The sequence below is a fragment of the Lagenorhynchus albirostris genome, chromosome 7 (genome assembly GCF_949774975.1).
Source record: "Lagenorhynchus albirostris chromosome 7, mLagAlb1.1, whole genome shotgun sequence".
NCBI classification, from domain to species: domain Eukaryota; kingdom Metazoa; phylum Chordata; class Mammalia; order Artiodactyla; family Delphinidae; genus Lagenorhynchus; species Lagenorhynchus albirostris.
The window spans coordinates 21,866,152-21,872,276 of record NC_083101.1 but is presented as its reverse complement, the minus strand read 5'-3'; the positions used below and the strand labels follow the sequence as shown (position 1 = coordinate 21,872,276).

General features: G+C 43.9%; 1 long non-coding RNA gene across 1 annotated transcript; it reads right to left on the bottom strand.

The window, feature by feature from the left end:
• Window positions 1-2,735: 2,735 nt before the first annotated feature.
• LOC132522793 (uncharacterized) lies at window positions 2,736-5,501 on the bottom strand. Its single transcript, XR_009541330.1, has 2 exons — window positions 5,391-5,501; window positions 2,736-2,991 (listed from the first exon to the last, which is right to left on the bottom strand). It is a non-coding gene; the product is annotated as an uncharacterized LOC132522793 (long non-coding RNA).
• Between the last annotated feature and the right edge of the window lie 624 nt (window positions 5,502-6,125).

The window sequence follows — 6,125 nt, the reverse complement described above, 5'->3', positions numbered from 1 at the left end:
AAGACCAGACACTATAAAACTCTTAGAGGAAAACATAGGAAGAACACTCTCTGACATAAATCACAGCAAGATCTTTTTTGACCCACCTCCTAGAGTAATGGAAATAAAACCAAAAATAAACAAATGGGACCTAATGAAACTTAAAAGCTTTTGCAAAGCAAAGGAAGCTACAAACAAGACAAAAAGACAACCCTCAGAATGGGAGAAAATATTTGCAAAAGAATCTACGGACAGTGGATTTATCTCCAAAATACATAAACAGCTCATGCAGCTCAATATTAAAAAAACAAACAACCCAATCCAAAACTGGGCAGAAGACCTAAATAGACATTTCTCCAAAGAAGACATACAGATGGCCAAGAAGCACATGAAAAGCTGCTTAACATTACTAATTATTAGAGAAATACAAATCAAAACTGCAATGAGGTATCACCTGACACCAGTTAGAAACAACAAATGCTGGAGAGGATGTGGAGAAAAGGGAACCCTCTTGCACTGTTGGTGGGACTGTAAATTGATACAGCCACTATGGAGAACAGTATGAAGGTCCCTTAAAAAACTAAAAATAGAGGGCTTCGCTGGTGGTGCAGTGGTTGAGAGTCCGCCTGCTGATGCAGGGGACATGGGTTCGTGCCCCGGTCCGGGAAGATCCCACATGCCACAGAGCGGCTGGGCCCATGAGCCATGGCCACTGAGCCTGCGCGCCCGGAGCCTGTGCTTCGCAATGGGAGAGGCCACAACAGTGAGAGGCCCGCGTACCGCAAAAAAAAATAAAAATAAAAAATAAATAAATAACTAAAAATAGAATTACCATATGACCCAGCAATCCCACTACAGGGCATATACCCAGAGAAAACCATAATTCAGAAAGACACATGCATCCCAATGTTCATTGCAACACTACTTACAGTAGCCATGTCATGGAAGCAACCTAAATACCCATTGACAGATGACTGGACAAAGAAGATGTGGTACATATATACAATGGAATATTACTCAGCCATAAAAAGGAATGAAATTGGGTCATTTTTAGAGACGTGGGTGGATCTAGAGACTGTCATACAGAGTGAAGTAAGTCAGAAAGAGAAAAACATATCGTACATTAACGCATATATGTGGAACTTAGAAAAATGGTACAGATGAACTGGTTTGCAGGGCAGGAATAAAGACACAGATGTAGAGAACAAACGTAGGGACACCAAGGGGGGAAAGCAGTGGGGGGATGGTGGGGGGGTGGTGGGATGAACTGGGAGATTGGGATTGACATGTATACACCAATACGTATAAAATAGATAACTAATAAGAACCTGCTGTATAAAAACATAAATAAAATAAAATTCAAAAAAGAAAATTCCAGCAGTTTCCAGAAAGCAAAGCTTGAATTTGCTGGCAACTATTTACATAGTGTTTACATTGCTTTTACAAATCTTTACGCAGAACTTACCTTAGGTATTATAAGCAATCTAGAGATGATTTAAAGTATACGAGAGGGTGTGCATAGGTTATATGCAAACACTATGCCATTTTATCTATGGGACTTGAGCATCCACGGAATTTGGTATTGGAGGAAGGTACTGGATCCAACCCCCTGTGGATACCAAGGGACAACTGTACTGATGCCCCGCCCTATCCCTGAGCATTGAAGTCATCATCTCTGGAATGGGACCCAGATGTCAGTATTTTTCAAATCCCCACCCCTGCCCCAGATGATTCCAATGTGCAGTCAGGATTAATAACTACTGCTTTGCGGGACATTATTTTACCAAAAAAATATATTAAGTGTTGATTTCTTAGGAATAAAACACTTCACACAAGTTGTTTGTTAAGAGGTTCGATTTTCCCACATTCCTCCCCTTAGGGGACCATAGTTGGCAGGTACACTTTGCATTTAAATTTTCCTTCAGGAATGTTAATTGCTCAAACTGTCATAACAGAATGAATTTTTTATGTTTCCCTGGGACAAGTGAGGGAGGATTCTGTACAGCGTGGCTGAACTCTGACCTCTGTGTCTGTGTGATGGTCCCTCAAACCCAGCCAAGCAAGTGGTTCTGTTTACTTGCCAGACTTCCGTGCCACTAGGAACGCAAGATTGAGTCAGTTCAGAGGAGCGCTGAGAAATCACCAGGCCACCCTAGAGAGCCTGAGGTGATGAGGAAATCGAAAGTGACTCCAAAGTCAAAAAGTTCTGCCTGTATTTCCAGATCGTCTTGATTTCCAAGCAACCACCACCTGCTCTCAGCTTTCACCTCTGACTAAACATTTTGAGGACAAAGACTATTCTAGCTCAGAAAGGTTCTGGGAAGCTTTAAATAACCTTGCCTCTGGGGAGTACATTTCTTGGCCTCTTTCCCTTGGCAGCCATGTCCATCTTCTGGGTGTGGGAGAAGAAAGCCCTTTATCTTTTCCTAGTCAGTGCCTTTTTCTAGACCTACCTACATGCCCGACCTCAGGCTGAAAGCCCTGTTAACAACTGCTATGGGGAGAGGGGAGCTGCTTAAGGTTAGACCATTTAAGACAAGGTTGAGTGGAAGGTCAGCTGCTGAGTCACGCCTTTATGTATCCACGGCCTCTGGGGTGCCATTCTGTAATAAGCCCACAGAAATAGAAGGTATTGAGGCAGAAATGACAAAACATCTCAGGTCTTTCTTGAAACCCAAGAAAGCTATCCTTCAGAGGTTAGGGCAAGTCTCACGTGAGAATGGCCAGAATGAGGAGTTTAAGAAATTATTTGACTCTTTTTTAAAAAAATTAATTAGTTTATTTATTTTTTGGCTGCGTCAGGGTCTTAGTTGCAGCATGCGGGATCTTTCATTGCAGCACCCAGGCTCTTCATTGCGGCGCGCAGGTTCCTCGCTAGCTTGGTGCTCAGGCTTCTCTCTAGGTGTGGCGCGTGGCCTCCAGAGTGCGTGGGCTCAGGAGTTGCGGCTCAGCTTAGTTGTCCCGTGGCATGTGGGATCCTAGTTCCCCGACCAGGGATCGAACCTGCGTCCCCTGCATTGGAAGGCAGATTCTTAACCACGAGACCACCAGGGAAGTCCTTATTTCACTTCTTAATATGGACACACTCCTTGCTTTTAGTGCCCATCACAGACTTCTGATCTCTGCATGAAATGGGAGCAACTTCTAGAAAACCAATACTGTGCAGACTAAGTGTTACACGTAAAAGTGGAGTTGGCACAGGAAACATGAAAAGAAAAAGTAAGAAGATGCATTAAGGCCCCAGCCAGGACTAGGATTCTCTCTCCTGCAGACGGACCATGCCAGCGGCAGTGGAGTAAGAGTGAGCCCAGGGCTGCGCCAGCCAGATGTGCAGGAAAGGCAGCCTGCCATCTACTGAACGCTTCCCAGTTAATTCCTCAGCTTTATGTCGCACACCTCAACTTCCTTCCCCTTTAGAGATTTTCTGGGCCCCAAAGTGAGATCTTTATTATTCAGTAAAAGGACTGAAAGAGTATGAGTCTGGAAAGGAGAGAACCAGCGTTCTGGGATCACGTGACTGAGGACACTGCTTTTTCCTTCTCTGAACCTCATTCCCATATTTTAAAAGAACAGAGGCTCGAGATTTTTCCATCCCATCTATGAACATTTACGGCACCCCACACCTCCCTCATCATGACAACTATATTGTAATTGCTTCATCAGTCTCTCCGACCAGATTGAGAGCTCAGTATGGGAGGGGGCCATGTCTGTCTTATTCATCACTGTGTCCCCAGTATGGTGATATGCATATAGGTAGTCAAAAAATATATCTGTTAAGGGAGAGAGAGAGGAAGCAAGGGAGGGAGGGAGGAAGGGGGAGGAGGGGAAGGTATCTCAGTAGGCCACTGGGGGCCTACTTGCATAAAGGCTCCTAGGAGCCCTGAAATTTACTGCAAAGTAAGAGGCAAGAAAGCTGCTTCTCTCCAAACGCTACAAGAGAAAGTAAATGAGGCAAGAGGCAACTGGCAAAAATGAGATGTGGCCTAGATCTCCAATGGAAGGCTCTGTAAACCTGAAAAAGCAAAGCTACCTTGGGGACCACAATTTTATGACCACCCCAGGCTGGTCCTCCTGAGGGGTTGGCAGACTAGGGGAGGGAAGGGTTTTCTTCCAGTGGTATCAGAGAGGCCTGAGGTCTTGCAAGAGCCAGCAAATGAGGGTTTGTTAGAGCTTTGCAGTTTACACTTATTTTCTTATTCTCAGGAGAACTCTGTAGAATAGGGAGGTCACCTGGGGCTTGGAGAAGAGTAGTGACAGTAGCATAGGGCTGGGCCCTGGTGGGACTGGCTGGAGGGGCCCTAGAGTTTTCTCCCAACCTGGAGGGATCTGGAGGATACTCTGATGCATCCCCTCAACACATGTGCCCTCAGAGGAGTGGGGAAAGGGGAAGCTGGAGGACTGGGAATCTCAGGGCACCTGAGCATAATTTGGCAAACACTTCTGAATATAATCTGGGCTCTTGAGTTTTCCAAAAACAGGAAAACTGAGAGAGATTTTTTATTAGATTGTTTTGCAATAACCCTAACCTCATGCTCAAATCACAGTGAGGCATTCATCTTGTGAAAAATGGAAGGGGTGCCAAAAAACCTAGTCATCACAGTAAATACTATGTTAATGCAAACTTTTAAAAAATCAAAATCGATGCCCCCCCCCCGGCCCCAAAATTCATGGTGAACAAAATATCAACATGTAAAATAAAGACGGGCTCTAATCCTGCATTTGCTTGACCCTGAGAGTGATGGCTTCACTCACCCACCCTAGTCCTGGCTCTGACCAAACTCCATCCTATTTCAGGGCCTTTGCACTTGCTGTTCTCTCTGTCTGGAATATTCCTCCCAGAGCCTTGCATAGTTGGCTCCTTCTCTTTATTTAGATTTTTGCTCTGATGTCTCATCTCTGCCTTCGCTATTTAAAATCATCCATCCCCTGCCCCCACTCCCGACAACCCCACTCAGTTACTCTCTATTCCATTATTTTTTCACTTTTTTCAGAGTACTTATCCCTAAGAAATTATGTTATTTGTTTATGTATCTGCCGATGTCACTTCACTGCCTAACACGTAGCATATGCTCCAAAAAAAAAAAAAAAATTAGCTGGTCAAAGTAAATGAATGAAGCATCCATCTATGAGATATCACAGTAAGGGCTTGATGTGTACGATCTCATTTAAGCCTCGAAATAATCCTCTGAGATAGATTTGATTACAGATGAGAAAAATGAGGCTTAGAGAGGTTAAGAGACATTTTCATTTTACATGACAGAAAGGTCACATACCTAGTAAGTGAGTGAAAGCTAAAATCATCCAGAATCTTATTTCTTTTCACCACCCCTCCTCCTCTCCCTCCACCCGCCTTTGGCTTCCTTATTTCTCTCTTCCAAGGAAAGATTTAACTCTTTTATTCCCAAACTTACCTCTGCCTTCTTCACTGAACCCTTGTGAAAATGGTAAAGTCCCAACCCTTTCCTCTATTGAAAGCACCGTCAGCCACCTACACAGGGTTGCAAGCTCAGGGAGGGCTCCAGTGCAATGTGTTCATGGACGGGGCTAATTTCCCCAGTCAGTCTGAGGTTGGGTCAGCTTCCTTCCCGCAAGTCGTAGGGTATAACCAAACTCACCATCCTCCTTCCAACATCTTTACCCCAAACCACTTTTGTGAATTTGAGGTTACGAACTGTCATTCTGACCAATCAGGTTTGATGAGAAAGTAGCACCTCTGGGAAACAGATCATCTCTGTGTCAAGTTAATTTCGTCTTTGGCCTTGTATCAAAGGTGCAATATTTCTGGTTTCTCCATGACACGTGTGTGTGTGTGTGTGTGCGTGCGTGAGTAAACAAGTTTAGATACTGTAAAATTCACCAGCAATTTTACCAAGTTGTGTAACCAACAGCACAATCCAGTTTTAAACATTTCTATCACCCCAATAAGATCTCTCACGCCATTTACAGTTAATCCCCAGGCAACCACTAACCTACTTTCTGTATCTGTGGATTGGCCTTTCCTGGACATTTTGTATCGATGGAAACATTCAAGAAGTGATTTTTGTGTCTGGTTTCTTTCACTTAACATAATGTCTTTGAGCTTCATGCCCGCTGTATTATGTATATATTTCGTTACTTTAATACTGAACAGTGTTTCAGATGTGTGG